The following is a 15093-nucleotide window of genomic DNA, read 5'->3' as shown; positions in this document are numbered from 1 at the left end:
CCCCTTCCCGGATATGTATTCTTGCTATGCTGTATTGCCCAGGCTGGTCTTGGACTCCTGGGCTCATGAATCCTCCTGCCTCAGTATCCTGCATAACTAAATAGCTACCATGCCCAGTCATAAGATCATAAGATTCTTTTCAAATTTTCCTACCCTTCATGAGATCACAGCTGAGAGAGACAGAGAGAGAGAGAGACAGAGAGAGAGAGAGAGACAGCAGAGAGAGAGAGAGAGAGAGAGAGACAGCAAAGAGAGAGAGAGAGAGAGTAACAGGGATAATATAATGTAGTAGATACTTTTTAAGAAACACTATTTTTTGTTGTTGTTTTTTGTTACTGTGGATTGAAATAGAGGTGTTTAACCCCTGAGTCACAGCTCCAACACTGCCCACATTTTTTTTTTTTTAAATTTTAAGACAGGGTCTCACTAGGTTGCTTAGGGCCTGGATAAATTACTGAGGCTGGCCTCAAACTTGTGATCTTCCTGTCTCAGCCTGGAGGATCTGCCTCAGTCACTGGGATTAAACTGCCCTGGCCATACTGTAAATTTTATGTGCATGTTGGTATTATCTAGTAAACAACAATGTTGTTGGTATTATCTAGTAAACAACAATTGAAAATTTGACATTACCTCTAACACTGTTAATGTACATGCCCTACATCTTACAATTTTACTTTTTAAATGCCAAGCATCTTAGAGGGCTAAGATTATTTGAATGTTTAATATCAATACTTATAAAACCCAAACTGAAAATAATCAAATGTCCATTCACAGGAGAATGTGTGAATAATTTGTATTATATTTGTTCAACGACTAAAATAACATAGTAAGAATGAAGGATTGTCAAGAAGTTTTTGGTGTGATGAAATGTTTTATACTTTGTGGTGGTAGCTATATATACATATACATGTTTAATATGTATGTATGTATGTATGTATCTATATATGTTGAAACTTATGAAACTATAAATTTTATTTTTTTAATTTTTGGTACCAGAGATTTAACCCACGGGCACTTTACCACGGAGCCACATCCCCAGCCCTTTTTATTAATTATTTATTGTTTATTTTTGAGACAGGGTCTTGCTAAATTCCTTGGGACCTCACTAAAATGCTGAGGCTGGCTTTGGACTTGGGATTCTCCTGCCTCAGCCTCCTGAGTTGCTGGGATTACAGATATGCACCATGCCTGGCCAAACTAAATAATTTAAATCATGCATATTATTCTATGTAAATTATACTCAAAATTTGTTTTTCAAAATCAGTGAATTATGGTTATGCACACCAATGTCAATTAAGTTTAAGTATATACCATTGAAGGAAGTTCAGATTGCAGAAGAATATTCGAGCATTCTTCCATTTACATTTAAAAGAATCTTCCATTTACATTGAAAAAAAACTTTAAATGGTGTGAAAAGTTAAACAACAAAAGTTAGAGATACAGTGTGGTAAAAACATAAAGGAAAAGCCCACAAAACATGAACACAGGATTTTGGGCAGAAATTACCTCTGTTGGGTGAGAAAGGAAGGAGGAACTATGATTTTGGCAGATCCACTAAGGTCATATTCTGTTTCTTAACATGGATAATAAGTACAATGTTACTAAATTTATTGTTTCTTTTACTGCCTTGTGCATGTGTTATAAATATTCTTTTATATGATTTCAATGTTTAAAATATAAAAGAATTTGTTAAATAACCTAAATCTGACAGAAATTATGCCAAAGGAAGGACAAAAAAAAAAAAAAGAAAATTGTGCAAAAATTGCAGTTATGAAGGAGAGATTAAGGATTTACAATATCTTGAATATAAAGGATAAGAATATTCTAGAACTGATAAATATTGAGTCTTTAAACTCAAGGAGCAAAACAAGACCAGAGCAAGATAAAACTAAATTTATATATAAACCCATCATAGTAAGAAAAAAGATATTAAAGCAACTGGAGATACCAAATTTTAACAAGTAACTTAGGGCAGTTTTTTCAATAACAACAAGAGAATCCAGAAGAAGTGGAAAAATATTTTCCAAAAGCTGAGAAAAAATACCACCCTAATATAGGTCACTCCACTGATCTCTGTGGGCTCAAGAATGACAATGGAATAAAATGCCTTCAAAACTCTGATGAGAACCTTTACTACCAATGAACTTTCACTGAGACAACTAAAAAGGAACATGATTAACAAAGCAGAGAATAAACCATGAAGGCAACATTGAGCCTAAGAAGGAATCAAAGGCAGAGAAGGTAATGGACATGAAAAATCTAAACACACATTTACTGTAAAACAATGTGAGCAATCATGTATAATTATTGGAGTAAAACACCAAAAAGGAGCTGGAAACCCTAAACAATAGAAAGTAAGCTGGGCTAAGCACAATGATGAGAATTTTTAAAAAGAGAACATAAACTATAAGGAACAAACCCAATTTTCTTTAACATTTATTCAATAATTGCACTTTACTATGATAAGTCCTAGTAGCAATTACTATTAAATCTTTGAACCTAGTAAGAGAGCTTCTTGCTTGCCTCAGCAAATAAACTAGCCAATAATTTGAATTGATGATGATGAGATGCAGATTATACCTAAACAAAAAACATGACTTTAACAACATCTGATAAATGCCTTGTATATCTATGTAGTCATTGGTATATTAATATTTTCTAAACTTCTTCCCTTCCTCATCATAAAGAATGACTTTATGTTTATCAAAAGCACCCATATGAATGTTATCTTTTTAAGTTTCTGTATTGTTACAACAGGCTCTTTTAAAAAATTAATTAATTAATTAATTTTAATTAGGTATACTGATCTCACTGCAAATGTCCTTGCTGCCTGCTATCAGAGTGCTTGTACCTTCCCAAATTTCATAGCTTGAAACTCAATCTCCAAGGTGATGGTATTGGGAATCAGAGCCTTTGGAAGGTGATTAGGGCATGAGAAGAGGGTCCCCTGAGTGGTTTAGCTGCATTAACCTTCTTCTACCATTGAAAGCACAACCAGAAGATGCCATTTGTGAACCAGGAAGCTGAATCTCATCAGACATAAAAATCTGCCTGCTCCTTGATTTTCCCAGCCTCCAGAACTATAAGAAATAAACTTCTATTATTTATAAGCTACTCAGTCTATGGTATTTTGTTTTATCAGACTGAACAGACTAATAAGACATGCCCTTTCAATCTAGTCTCAACTCAGCAACCTGAGAGATCCTCTTAAAATATAGATTAGGTCCTGTCATACCTCTGTTCAAAATCCTCCCATGGCTTCCCATCTCATTCCAAGTAGAAACTGAAGACTTTAACCTTAAGCTTAGAAGACCTTATACTATCCATCCTTCCTTTCCTTGGTTTCTTTTTTTTCACTGCTTTAGTTTTCTTCAACAATCTTACAAATTTTTCTGTTTTCTCATTAGATTAGAGTATCTATGAGAGGATGGGTTTTTAATTTATTTTGTTTGTTGTATCCCCATAGCTTAGAAAAGTTCTAGACATGTGATAACACTGAATTTGAAGAATAAAGGGATAAATAGGTGTCAATTCGGGAGATCAGGAATGTATTAATTTTTATTGTAGTGAATGGTAATATTAATTCAACTTAGGATAATTTGCCTTATGAAAATTTTTTTTCAAGAACAAATTGCCTTTATAATTCAAAAAAGATTGTATCATAAAGATGGCATTTAAAAAACATTTTAGTTGTAGATAAACACACAGTATCTTTATTTATTTTTATGGGGTACCGAGGATCAAACCCAGTGTCTCACACATGCACGACAGTCATTTTACCACTGAACTACAGCCCCAGCCCTAAGATGGTATTTCAAAAAGGTCAGTAAAAAAAAATTCCTGTGGGATAGAAGGGATAAAAGGTTAACTCTTTGTTTCAAAATTAAGGTCATTGTTGCACTTTCTCAAAAATAAATTCTGGATATATTATTATTTAAATGTATTTTTTAATGTTAGGGCAAATTAATGTAAATGATAGATGAGAAAAATAACAAAGAATGATTCCCAGTAGAATTACCATAAGAAACAAATTGTTGAATTTAACTCCATTGAAATTTCTTATGATATCAAAAATTATTAAACATAAGAATAAAATTAGTAATTGGGAAAATTTTTGAATACATACTGGATAAAATACTTCATCTATTATATTTATATAATATAAGTTTGGCAGTGGATTCTTTCAAATAAATAAGAAGTATGTTAAAAAAAATCTACTCCCCAAAAAACAAGAATCCCAAATAGCAACTTCTTTTTGTTTCTTGGAAGGTTATAGCTATCGACATTAACCTTCCTAGAAATTAAACATGTATAAGTGGCTTTTTCATCTATATTGTGAAAAGCTGTAATAATTTTTGCCCCCCCCCCTTTGTGGTACTATATTTTAGTTTGTATATATCAAATAAGCAATAATTAAAATAACAATATAAAAAAAAAGAAAAAAAATCTAAAAGAAAAAAGTAGCCTGGATCTCAGTGCCTTAAAATAACAAACATCTGTTTCTCATTTGCAAGCCCCATTTTGGGTGAGGCTCTGCTGACATCAGCCTGAATTGTCTGGGCTTTTATGTAAGCCTCCTCATTCCAGACCAGCAGCTACCTAGTATGTTCTTCCATTGGAATGCAGGAAGCAGGGGGCTGGAAAACTTTGCTATGATGTTTAAAATCTTAGCTCATAACCACACCCTTTATTATTCATGGCATTCCATCGATCAAATCAAGTCACATTACGGAGCACAATGTCAGTGAAGTTAGAAAGTACACCTCACCTAGAGGGAAGACATAGCAAAACAGAGGAAGACAAATTATGAGAAATAATATCTAACACAGATAAAAACAGATATACTATTCCAGAAAATAAATACTAAGACTTGACGAAAATAAGGAGGAAATCTAATTGAGGAAATGTTTTTAAAACAATTTATTGCTATGTTTTACTAGTCAAATGAGGTAATTTATAAACAGAAATTTGTTGCTCATGGTTCTGGAGGCTGAGAAGTCCAAGATCAAGGCAAGCAGATTCAATGTCCAGTGAGAACCTATTCCTCATGGATGGCATCTTCTATGTCTTCTTATGGTTGGGAGGGTATGCAAACTTTCTCAGGCTCTTTTATAAGGGCCCTAAGCCAACTGACAAGGAGAGAGGCCTCATAACTTAATCACTTCCCAAAGCCCCATCTCTTAATACTGCCCCATTGGATTTTAGTTTCAGCACATCAATTTGGAGGAAACACTAAGATTCAGACCATGATACACATGATAGTTGGGGAACCACTGTTACAGAGTAGAGCTTCTCAACTGTAATATGCATATGAATTGCCTGAGGTTGTTAAAATGCATATTCTGATTCTGTTTGTTTAGAATTTCACATTTTTAACAAGCTCCAAGATGGTGCCAATGTTCCTTGTCCACAAGCCACATATTGAGTAGCAAGACTTCTTTAAGTCTGGCGGTGGGAAGGGAAATTGAAGTAGGACCAGGACAAGTAACAAAGGCTGCTGCAGCTCAACTGCATCTGAGGCAACTATTGGATCTATGAAAAGCTGTCAAGCAAGGTCTCAGATGGGGAATGCATCTGGGTGTACTGAGGACTGAGATCAAAAGCACCTTGTTTTTTCTCCTGTTGGTTATCTGCAGTCTCTCTTTCTCTTCTTTTCCCACACAGATACCAAAAATAGATATATTGATTCTATTTCCATAGTACTGGCACTAGTCCAGTTCATCTTTGAAACATTGATATTCATGTTTTCAAAACTATGTCAAAAGCCAAAAAATTGAACTTTTTCAATACAGAGAGATGAACACATAAAAGAAAAACTTTTAAAAATACTCTGAGTTTTGCAAATAAGAAACAATACTGGTTGATAGTTGTGGTAGACTATTAGTATCAGAACTGGGGCAAGATTACCATTCCCCACTGTCCCTCACTCCACAAACAGAAGGTTTGGCCCATAAATCTGAGCAGAGTTAATGCGTTACTTTTGGGCAGAAACTGTCTTTTTCTCCCCACCCTCCACCCCGCAGGCAACCATTTTTTGGTTCACACAGGGACAATTTGAAAGGTTATTTTTTTGTTTTTGTTTTTGAAATTGTATTTGTGTGTGTGTGGCTGTGTGTGCTCGCGCGCATGCTCGTAGGGAAAACTTTAGAGTTGTCCCAATTCTGAAAAATACTGCCTTCTCATATGATAGTTGTCTTGAATAAGGCACCTAATCATTGGGATGATGAATGAAGAGAGGATGTTAAAAAGAAAATGATACATTAGAGTTTTCTCAAGATTAAAAAAAAATTCTGCAAACGAGCTACTTTCTGCAAAGAGCTACTTTCAAGGGAAGTGTTGGAAACTGAACGAGGGCGAATGCATCCCACTGCTGTTGCTCACAATTATTCACGAATTTCTGGCCCCAAAGACAGACATCGCGAGTGTTCAGGACTCAAAAGACAGGATTCCTCTGCAGTCCGTGGGAGCTTTTATGTGTTTTGTCTCAGAATCCCAGCATCCCCCTCAGTCAGTATCAAAAGCTACAGGGCTCTCCATAGGTGCAGGATTTTGAGAGCCGGAATCTAGGAAAGGAGGAGTGGAGAGAAATGAGAACCTCGGTGACCCTTTCCCGACCCGCGCGGAAAAAGAGCTGAGATTGGAAAAGTCTCAATGGTCAATAGACGACTTCCTCAGTCATTTCAAAATTCTTCCGCTTGTATAATACATGATAAAGAAGAAATTGAAATCGGATACATAATAAATAATTTAAAAAATATGCCTAAAATTTTTAAATAAACGAAACCATGGTTATTTCAAATTAAATAAATGTTGGTCTGTTGGAGAGCCTGGTCGTGGGGCTCCATGGCTTAGTTGGTTAAAGCGCCTGTCTTGTAAACAGGAGATCCTGGGTTCGAATCCCAGTGGGGCCTAGTTTCACAGCGTTACTTTTAGTAAACGCTACTTTATTTAGCGTTGAAATGGAACGAAAGAGATATCCTGACTGTAACAGATTTGCCTTCCTTACGCCCCTTCTTACCCGGAAAAGGCAGTATTCCAACAAGCTCCTTCTTCCTCCTATTAAAACAAAACGAGTCAAAAAAATAAAGGAATGGAGAAGCTAAGTGCATTTAGATCGTTTCTGAGCGACATTAACCTGCACCGACTCCCTTTGGAGGTGCAGCAGGAGTCGAGGGCATGGCCCCATCGAGCACTTCCTGCTAGGGAATTCTGACATTCCACTTGCTGGAAAGAATAGGGATTGTCCCATGCAGAAGAACAAGTAAAGGCTAATGTTGAGATTTCTCTGGGACTAAGATTTTGTGATTCAAGTAAAGCTTTAATAAACTCCTAAGCCAATTATTGATTATTATAAGAAGTTGGGCGTTTTGGAGGTAATTCTAGCGTTTCTGTGTTGACAAAGGAGCGCAATCTACCTTCTCCTATCCCCGTCGTTGAGGACGCCCATGACCATAATAATGTCGTGCTTTGGTTGTGCCTGCACAAAGTTTTCGGCTGTGTTTGTTGAATAAATAAATGAATGCTTGAATGGATGGTACCTCAGATTAGGATCGTATCTCCATGTTTTCTACCCTCAGAGTCTTAGGCAAGCTTTTCTCTGCAAAGAACGAAAGGTCATTTATTCAGATGAATGTGTGTCTGATTTCAGACACTTTGCGGTCTTGCTCATGGGGACTAGCGGATCCTGAAGCGTGGTTTATAAAAGTCTCTTTCTTGAGTGATGGTTTTTAGTCTCTGCTCTGGTCATACATAATGAAAACTGGAGACTTGAGAGAGAAGGGTCCCTGAGTCTGGCAGCTCAGGGTAGGGTGAAATGTGTATGAATGCAGGAAGAGTCTCAAACTCCACCTTCGGAAAATCCCGGAAACACTCGGCGAGCTGAGCCCACCATTTGGCTCCGCATGGAGCGGTCTCCTCCATCTCCTCCTCAGATTCCCTGGCTGCAGAGGCAGAGAGAGTACATGATGGTCAGAGAATTCGCTTTTCTTTTAAATTATGGGAGTTTCCTTTTAAATAAAAATAACTCATTTTTAAATAATGATAGCATAATATTATAGTAACAACATAATGGTTCTTTTTAATTTTTTTGATATGTTGAAATAAAACAGCAACTCAGAATTAAGTACATAATTCAGTATGATTTCATTTCTGTACATTTAAAGACAAAATTTTCTATTGTTTGTGGATACACATATATTTAGTAAAGCAGAAAATATGGACAAGAAGGATAAGAAACAATTACAGAATTAGCACCTGCTTTCACATAAGAGGCAGAGCTGTATCTTAATGTTCTAGTCCTTGAACAAAATTTGTCTTAGAAATAGAACTGAGCTTTTTGGTTTCGGTTTTGCTTTTGTTTTTGATTTTTTTTTTCCTGGAGTATAAATTGTTAAGAATTCCTGGGATAGTTCTTCTCTTATGATTCCAAGGGTTTTCTTTATTTTTTCTTTGTAAAGATCCAGTTTCTGGCCTGGAACCAGACATCTTCATGTAAGCATGAGGAAAGCAGAAATCTGTTCATAAGACCCAAGTACTCTAATGTATTCTAGTAACTAGCAAAATTCAAACAGAGAATACTATCCTCTAGTAGGAAACATGAGTGAATAAGATTATCTATAAATAAACCACAAAGTCTCAATTTGATGACCATTTTGAAAGGACAATATGAATTTCCCATGTGTCTATCCTGTAAAGTGTGTCTCACCACTGATGTCATCTGGCATCATTTTAACTACACTGTCCCCTTGGGTTTCTTGTATTCTTCAGGGCCATTCCTGCTTCAAAGCATCTTCACTTTTTTTCTTTCTGCCTTAAAAAAATTTTTTTTCAGAGATCTTTAAGGTTGGCTTCCTTTTTTTCCTTTAGTCTTTTTTTTTTTTTTTTATCAAAACATCATAAAATGAGGCTTTCCATTAGCCACCTAAGTAAACTTTTTTAGTACTCTTATTGCTCTTTTGCCTTTTCTCCTTAAAATTTATCACTGTTTGATGTAGTACATTTTATTTTTTAATTGGTGTATTGTGTTTCTGGCACTAGAATATTAGCTACATGAAGGCAGGGGATTTAGCATTCCTTTTACCCTGTTATTATATTCTTAGTATCTTTGGCTGGTTTTGACATCGGGATAATTGTAACGTTTATAGCCTAGTTGTGTTGGAGCAGTAGGATTGGTTGCCGAGAGACCAAGGAAGTCACCTGGTGATGGGGTAAAGGACTATTGAGAAATGCTTACAGGGGAAGTCCAGTGGAGACAGGCAGAACAGGTGCACCTCTCCCCTTTCAGTGCCCCTGGTGTCTTGCCAGAAAGTAGTGTCTCTTATTCCTAGTGATACTTTGTCCAAGGTCACCTATATGAGCATTTCCTTCTCCATGGTCCTCTGATTCTCACCAGTTGCCACAGGGTGAAGAGTTTTATAAATTAGGCAACAGAAACAGTAACATCATTAATTCACTTTGCTCCTTGTACAACAAGCATCCCAAGGACCAGCTGACCTAGCTTGTGTGTAAGAAGGCAGGTCTCTACAGATAACACTAACTTGCCTTAATTCCCGGAATATTTGAAAGGAAATCAGTACCCTTCAAGATAATATTTATCTGGACATTTTGATCCAGATTCACTTTCATTGTTTCCTTAACTTGGCTAAGTTTTGGGGAACATTAAGGGGCATTAGGAATATGGTGCTTTGGTGTCCCTCTTTTCTTTAAGGATGACATTGTAATTCTGTTCTTATAAAATTATTTGAGAAGTATTCCTTTCTATTCTATTTTTTAAAAAATTTGTGGTGAAGAACTAGTATTAATTCTTCCTTAAATATTTAGTAAAATTCAGCAGCAAAGACATCTGGGCCTATGTTTTTCTTTGTGAGTAGTTTTTTTTTTAATTTATTATTATTAATTCATCATTTTAACTCATTGGTATCTAATTATTTTTATTATTTCTTTCTAATTTTTTTATTACTCTAAGAATAAAACTAATTTCTTCTCTTCCATTTCTGATTCTAGTAAGTTGGGTCTTTCCTTTTTTCCCTTAGGCAATCTAGCTAGATGTTTATTAATTCTGTTCTTTTCAAAGAGTCAACTTTTAGTTTAATTGCTCTTCTCTCTTATTTTTTATTTTCTATGTGATTAATGACAGCTCTTTAGTAGTTATTATTTCCTTTCTTCTGTCTGCTTTAGGTTTAGTTTGCTCTTCTCTAACAATGTATTTAGGAGAAAGATTAGGTCTGTGATTTGAGATATTTCTTTTTTAACAGAGGCATTTGCTATTAAAAATTTACTTCTGATCACTGGTTAGATGTATTCTGTAAGTTTTAGAAGGTTGTGTCTTCATTTTCATTCACCTTCGAGTATTTCTGATTTCCCTTTTGATCTCTTCATTGATCCATTGGTTATATAGAACATATTTGAGTATTTCCCATCTCCCCACATTGGCTTCTAATTTCACCCCATTATGATCAGAGAAAATCAACTGAATATGTTTATTCTTTTAAATTTATTGAGTCTACTGAGATTTGCTTTATGACCTGGCATATGTTCCACTGTGGAGAATGTTCCATATAAGAAGAGGAGGAGGAGGAGGAGGAGGAGAAATATATATATATATATATATATATATATATATATATATATACACACACACACACACACACACACACAGTTGTTTGGGGGACCCAGTAGAAGAAAGTGTTTACTTGCCAAAACTGGTCTATAAGGACTGGAAGGGGTATTTATTCCTTCAGATGCAAAAATACCAATGCAAGATTACATGGATCATGAAGAATTAATCAAATGTGACATCGTTAAAGGAAATTAATAAAACATCAGTAACTGAACTGTAAAAAATGGAGCTCTACAAATTTCTTGACAAAGAATTAAAAATAATCATCCGAAAGAAGCTCAAAGGAGTTGCAAGAGAACACAAATAGACAACTCAATGAAATCACTAAGACAAAGCATGAACAAAATTATAAATTTCTTGGAGAAATATAAACACTAAAAAGAACCAAATATAAATCTTGCAACTGAAGAATACAATAGAAGAATTGGAAATGTCAATAGAGAGTTTCAACAGCAGACCCAATCTTGCAGAAGAAAGAATCAGTAAGCGAAAAGACAGGCCATTTGAAATTCACCATAGAGGAACAAAAAGATAAAAGAAATAATAAAAAGTGAAGAAAACTTAGGGGACATATAGGACACCACCAAGAAAGAAAATAACAGATTATGGGAGTCTAATTAGAAAAAAGTGGAGGTGGGCAGAAAGCTTATTTTAAAAAATAACAGCCAGACATGACCAGAATCTTGGGAGAGATGTGGAAATTTAGATTGATGAAATTCAATGGACTCTAAACAAGATCAATCCAAAGAAGATGATACAGATAAATTATAATCAAATTGTTAAAAGACAGAGTCTTCAAAGGAACACAAGGAAAGAGATTCCACACTGAAGGGAAACTCCATGCTTTCAGTGTTATTTCTCAGCAGAAAATTTGCAAGCCAGAAAGGATTGGGTTAAAATATTCCACGTGCAGAAAGGGAAAAAAAACCTCCCAATGAAGGATTTACAAACAAAAACTGTGCTTTAGAAATAAAGAAGATATAAACACATTCCTAGATGAACAAAAGCTGAGAAAGTTTATCACTGTTAGACTTGTCTTACAAAAAATGCAAACAGAAGTTCTTCAAGATGAATAAAATGATGCTAAGTAATAGAAAATAGAAAAAAATATAAAATTCACTTGCAAAGGTAAATAAGTAATGAAATTCAGAAAACTAATAGTGCAATGGCTGTGCAAAAAACACTTTTAATTCTAGTTTGAAATTAAAGATAAAAATATAAAAAACAAAACAGTCAAAAAAATTTTTTTAGCAAAATGGAAATATTAAGTACTTACCTGTCAGGAATTACTGTAGTGAAAATGGATTCTATTGTTCAATAAAAAATTAAATAAGCTGGATGAATAAGGGGAAAAAACTGATTCAATAATATACTATGTGAATATATAGGCTAAGATAGAAAGAGATGTTCCATGGAAATAATAACCAAAAGATATCAGAAATGGCTATACTTATATCAGATGAAATAGACTTTCAGTCAAAATCTGTCACATTTTTCTCAGTACACACAGAATGTTCACCAGGATAGAATATATGTTGGGCCAGAAAACAAGTATAAGCCTATTTTTATGATTGAAATCATATCAATATATTTTTCAGCAACAATGGTATAAAATTAGACAAGATGAATATTGGGAAATTTGCAAATATGCATAAATTAAGCAAATATTTCTGAATAACCAATGCATCAAAGAAGATATTAAAAAGGAAATAAAAAATACCTTGAGACAAATAAGAATTGAAACAGAGCATACCAAAATTTACAGTATGCAGCAAAAACAATGCTAAGAGGGAAAGTTATAAAGGCTACATAAAGAAAAAAGAAAGGTTAGAAATAACATAACTTTATATCTTGAGGAAGTAGAAAAAGAAAACACAAAGCCAAAAATTAGCAGAAGGAAAGAAATCATAAAGATCAAGCAGAAATTAGTGAAATAGAGACTAGAAAGAGTAAAATGAAGAGTTGTGGGTTTTTTTAAAAAAGATAAACAAAATTGAAAAAACAATTAGGTAAACTTACAAAAAAAAGTGTGTGGGGGGGACTGAATTAACTAGAAGAAATGGATGAATTTCTAGACACAAGAAATGGAAAATCTGAATATACAAATGGCAGGTTGAGGTAGTTATTAAAAACCTTCCAACATAGAAAAGCCCAGGACTAGTCTTCATAAATAAATTCTACCAAGAATTTAAATCAGAATGAATGCCCATTGTCCTCAAACTCTTCCAAAACAAATTGAAGAGGAAATAATATTTTCAAACACATTTTATAAGGATAGTATTACTCAGATACTAGAACCAGATGAGGACTCTGTAAGAAAAAAAACAATTATATACCAACGTCGCAGATAAAGATAAATGCAAAACCCCTCAGCAAAATACTAGCAAATTGAACTCAGCAGTATATTAAAAGGATCATTACAATTATTAAAAGAGATTTGTCCCTGGGATAAAAGGGTTAGCAATGGAACTAGCTAACATTGGACTGAAACCTCTGAAACTGTGAGCCAAAATATATTTCCTTCTTAAATTGTTTTCCTCAGGTATTTTGTTACAGTGATGAAAAACTAACACAGATGCCCACCCTTAGTTTAAGTATTCAACATAGTACTGGAAGTAATGACTTCTAATCAGGCAAATAAAAGAAATAAAGGACATCCAAATTAGAAAGGAAGAAATCAAATTGTTGCTGTTTGCTGACAACAGGATCTTCTATATAGAAAGCTGTACAGATCTCACCAAAAAGCTGTTAGAACTAATAAATAATTCACCTAAGTTGCAAGATACAAAATCAATGAACAAAAATCAGTTGCACTTTTTACACCAACAGCAAACTATCCAAAAAAGAAATTAAGAAAACAATCTCATTTATCAAAACATCCAAAATAATAAATTTAACCAAGGAGGTTAAAGATCTATACACTAAAAACAACAAGACATTGATGAAAATAATTGATGAAGACACAAAAATGAAAAGATATTCCAAGTTCATTAACTGGAAGAATTAACGATATTAAAATGTTCATAATGCCCAAAGCAATCTATAGAGTCAATGCATTTTCTTCTGGGCTGGCTTAAATGTGAAGCAAAAGGTTAGGGAAGAGTGACAGATCTTGAAAGCTGTCAACTGTCAAACATCAAAAATTGTTTCATTGATTAGCATGTGTAAGATCCTGGGTTTGATTCCAGGCATCAAACACATAAAAAAAAAAAAGAAAGAAAGAAAGAAATAGTTTCATCCTCTTTATTTTATTTTTTTTAAACATTTATGTTTTGGTCGTACACAATATCTTTATTTATTTATTTATTTAATGTGGTGCTGAGAATCAAACCCAGGGCCTCGCATGGGCTAGGCGAGCGCTCTACCAATGAGCCACAACCCCAACCCCTCATCCTTTTTATTTTAATACCCAATTAATACCCAATAAAAATCTGTGCACATGTACAAACACAAAATGTACAGCATTGTTCCTCATAGTCCTACTTGTAATATCCCAAAACTGAAAATAACCCAGTGTATGATCAATAGAATGGGTAAATAAATTGTAGTATACTTATGCAATATACACATTGGTGAGAAAAAATAATTGTGCAATAACAGATGAATCTCACATATTGCTGTGCAAAAGAAGCCTGGTATAATACAGTTATAATTGTTCCTCAGTATTTGTGGAGGATTGCTTCCAGGACTCCTTGTGGATATCAAAATATGTGACTGATCAAATCCCTCCTATAAAATGGCATGATATTTGTATATAGCCTGTGCACACATGCCTGTATGCTTCTCTTACATTTTAATGAATGAATGAATGAATTTTTGTGATACTGTAGACTGCACCTGGGGTGTGCAATCACTGAGTTTCATCCCCAGCATTTTTTTTTTAAGAGATACAGAGATTTATTTAGAAAAGCAGAGATATATTCAAGGGAGAATGTGGGTCATCTCAAGAGTGAGAAGCTTTGGGGGTAAAACAGGGAATATACATTTGAGGGAGAATATGAGTCATCTCAAAAAGCAAGATGCAACCTCTTTAAGGTTTTTGAGACAAGTTATTTCTAAGTTGCTGAGGCTGACCTGGAATTTGCAGTCCTTCTGCCTGAGCCTCCTGAGTAGCTGTGATTACAAATGTGAGCCAATTTTGAATCATCTCTAGATGACAGAATGTCTGTTCATGTTTAATTTTTTTAAATTTATTTTTTAGTTGTGGATGGACACAATACCTTTATTTTATTTATTTATTTTTATGTGGTGCTGAGGATCAAACCCAGGCAAGCGCTCTACTGCTGAGCCACAACTTCAGCCCAATACACGTGTAATTTTTCCCCAAATATTTTTCATCCATGCTTGGTTAAATCAGTGGATGCAGAACCTGAACATATGGAGAGCTAATTGTGTATATTTTATAATCCTATTTGGACAAAGAATAAAAACGTGTAAAATGAACAGATGATGTCAGAAGCAAAGAAGAAAAAAGA

General features: G+C 34.4%; 1 non-coding gene and 1 pseudogene across 1 annotated transcript; one reads left to right on the top strand and one right to left on the bottom strand.

Annotated features, from left to right (window-relative positions):
• Nucleotides 1-7186, bottom strand: part of LOC107160486 — a 10471-nt pseudogene extending 3285 nt beyond the window's left edge.
• On the top strand, nt 6838-6911 carry Trnat-ugu. The gene has a single exon. It is a non-coding gene; the product is annotated as a tRNA-Thr (tRNA).
• Nucleotides 7187-15093: the final 7907 nt, after the last annotated feature.

The sequence above is a fragment of the Marmota marmota genome, unplaced genomic scaffold, assembly GCF_001458135.2.
Source record: "Marmota marmota marmota unplaced genomic scaffold, marMar, whole genome shotgun sequence".
NCBI lineage: Eukaryota > Metazoa > Chordata > Mammalia > Rodentia > Sciuridae > Marmota > Marmota marmota.
The sequence above is the reverse complement of the archived record's forward strand: the minus strand, read 5'-3'. Positions and strand labels throughout refer to the sequence as shown.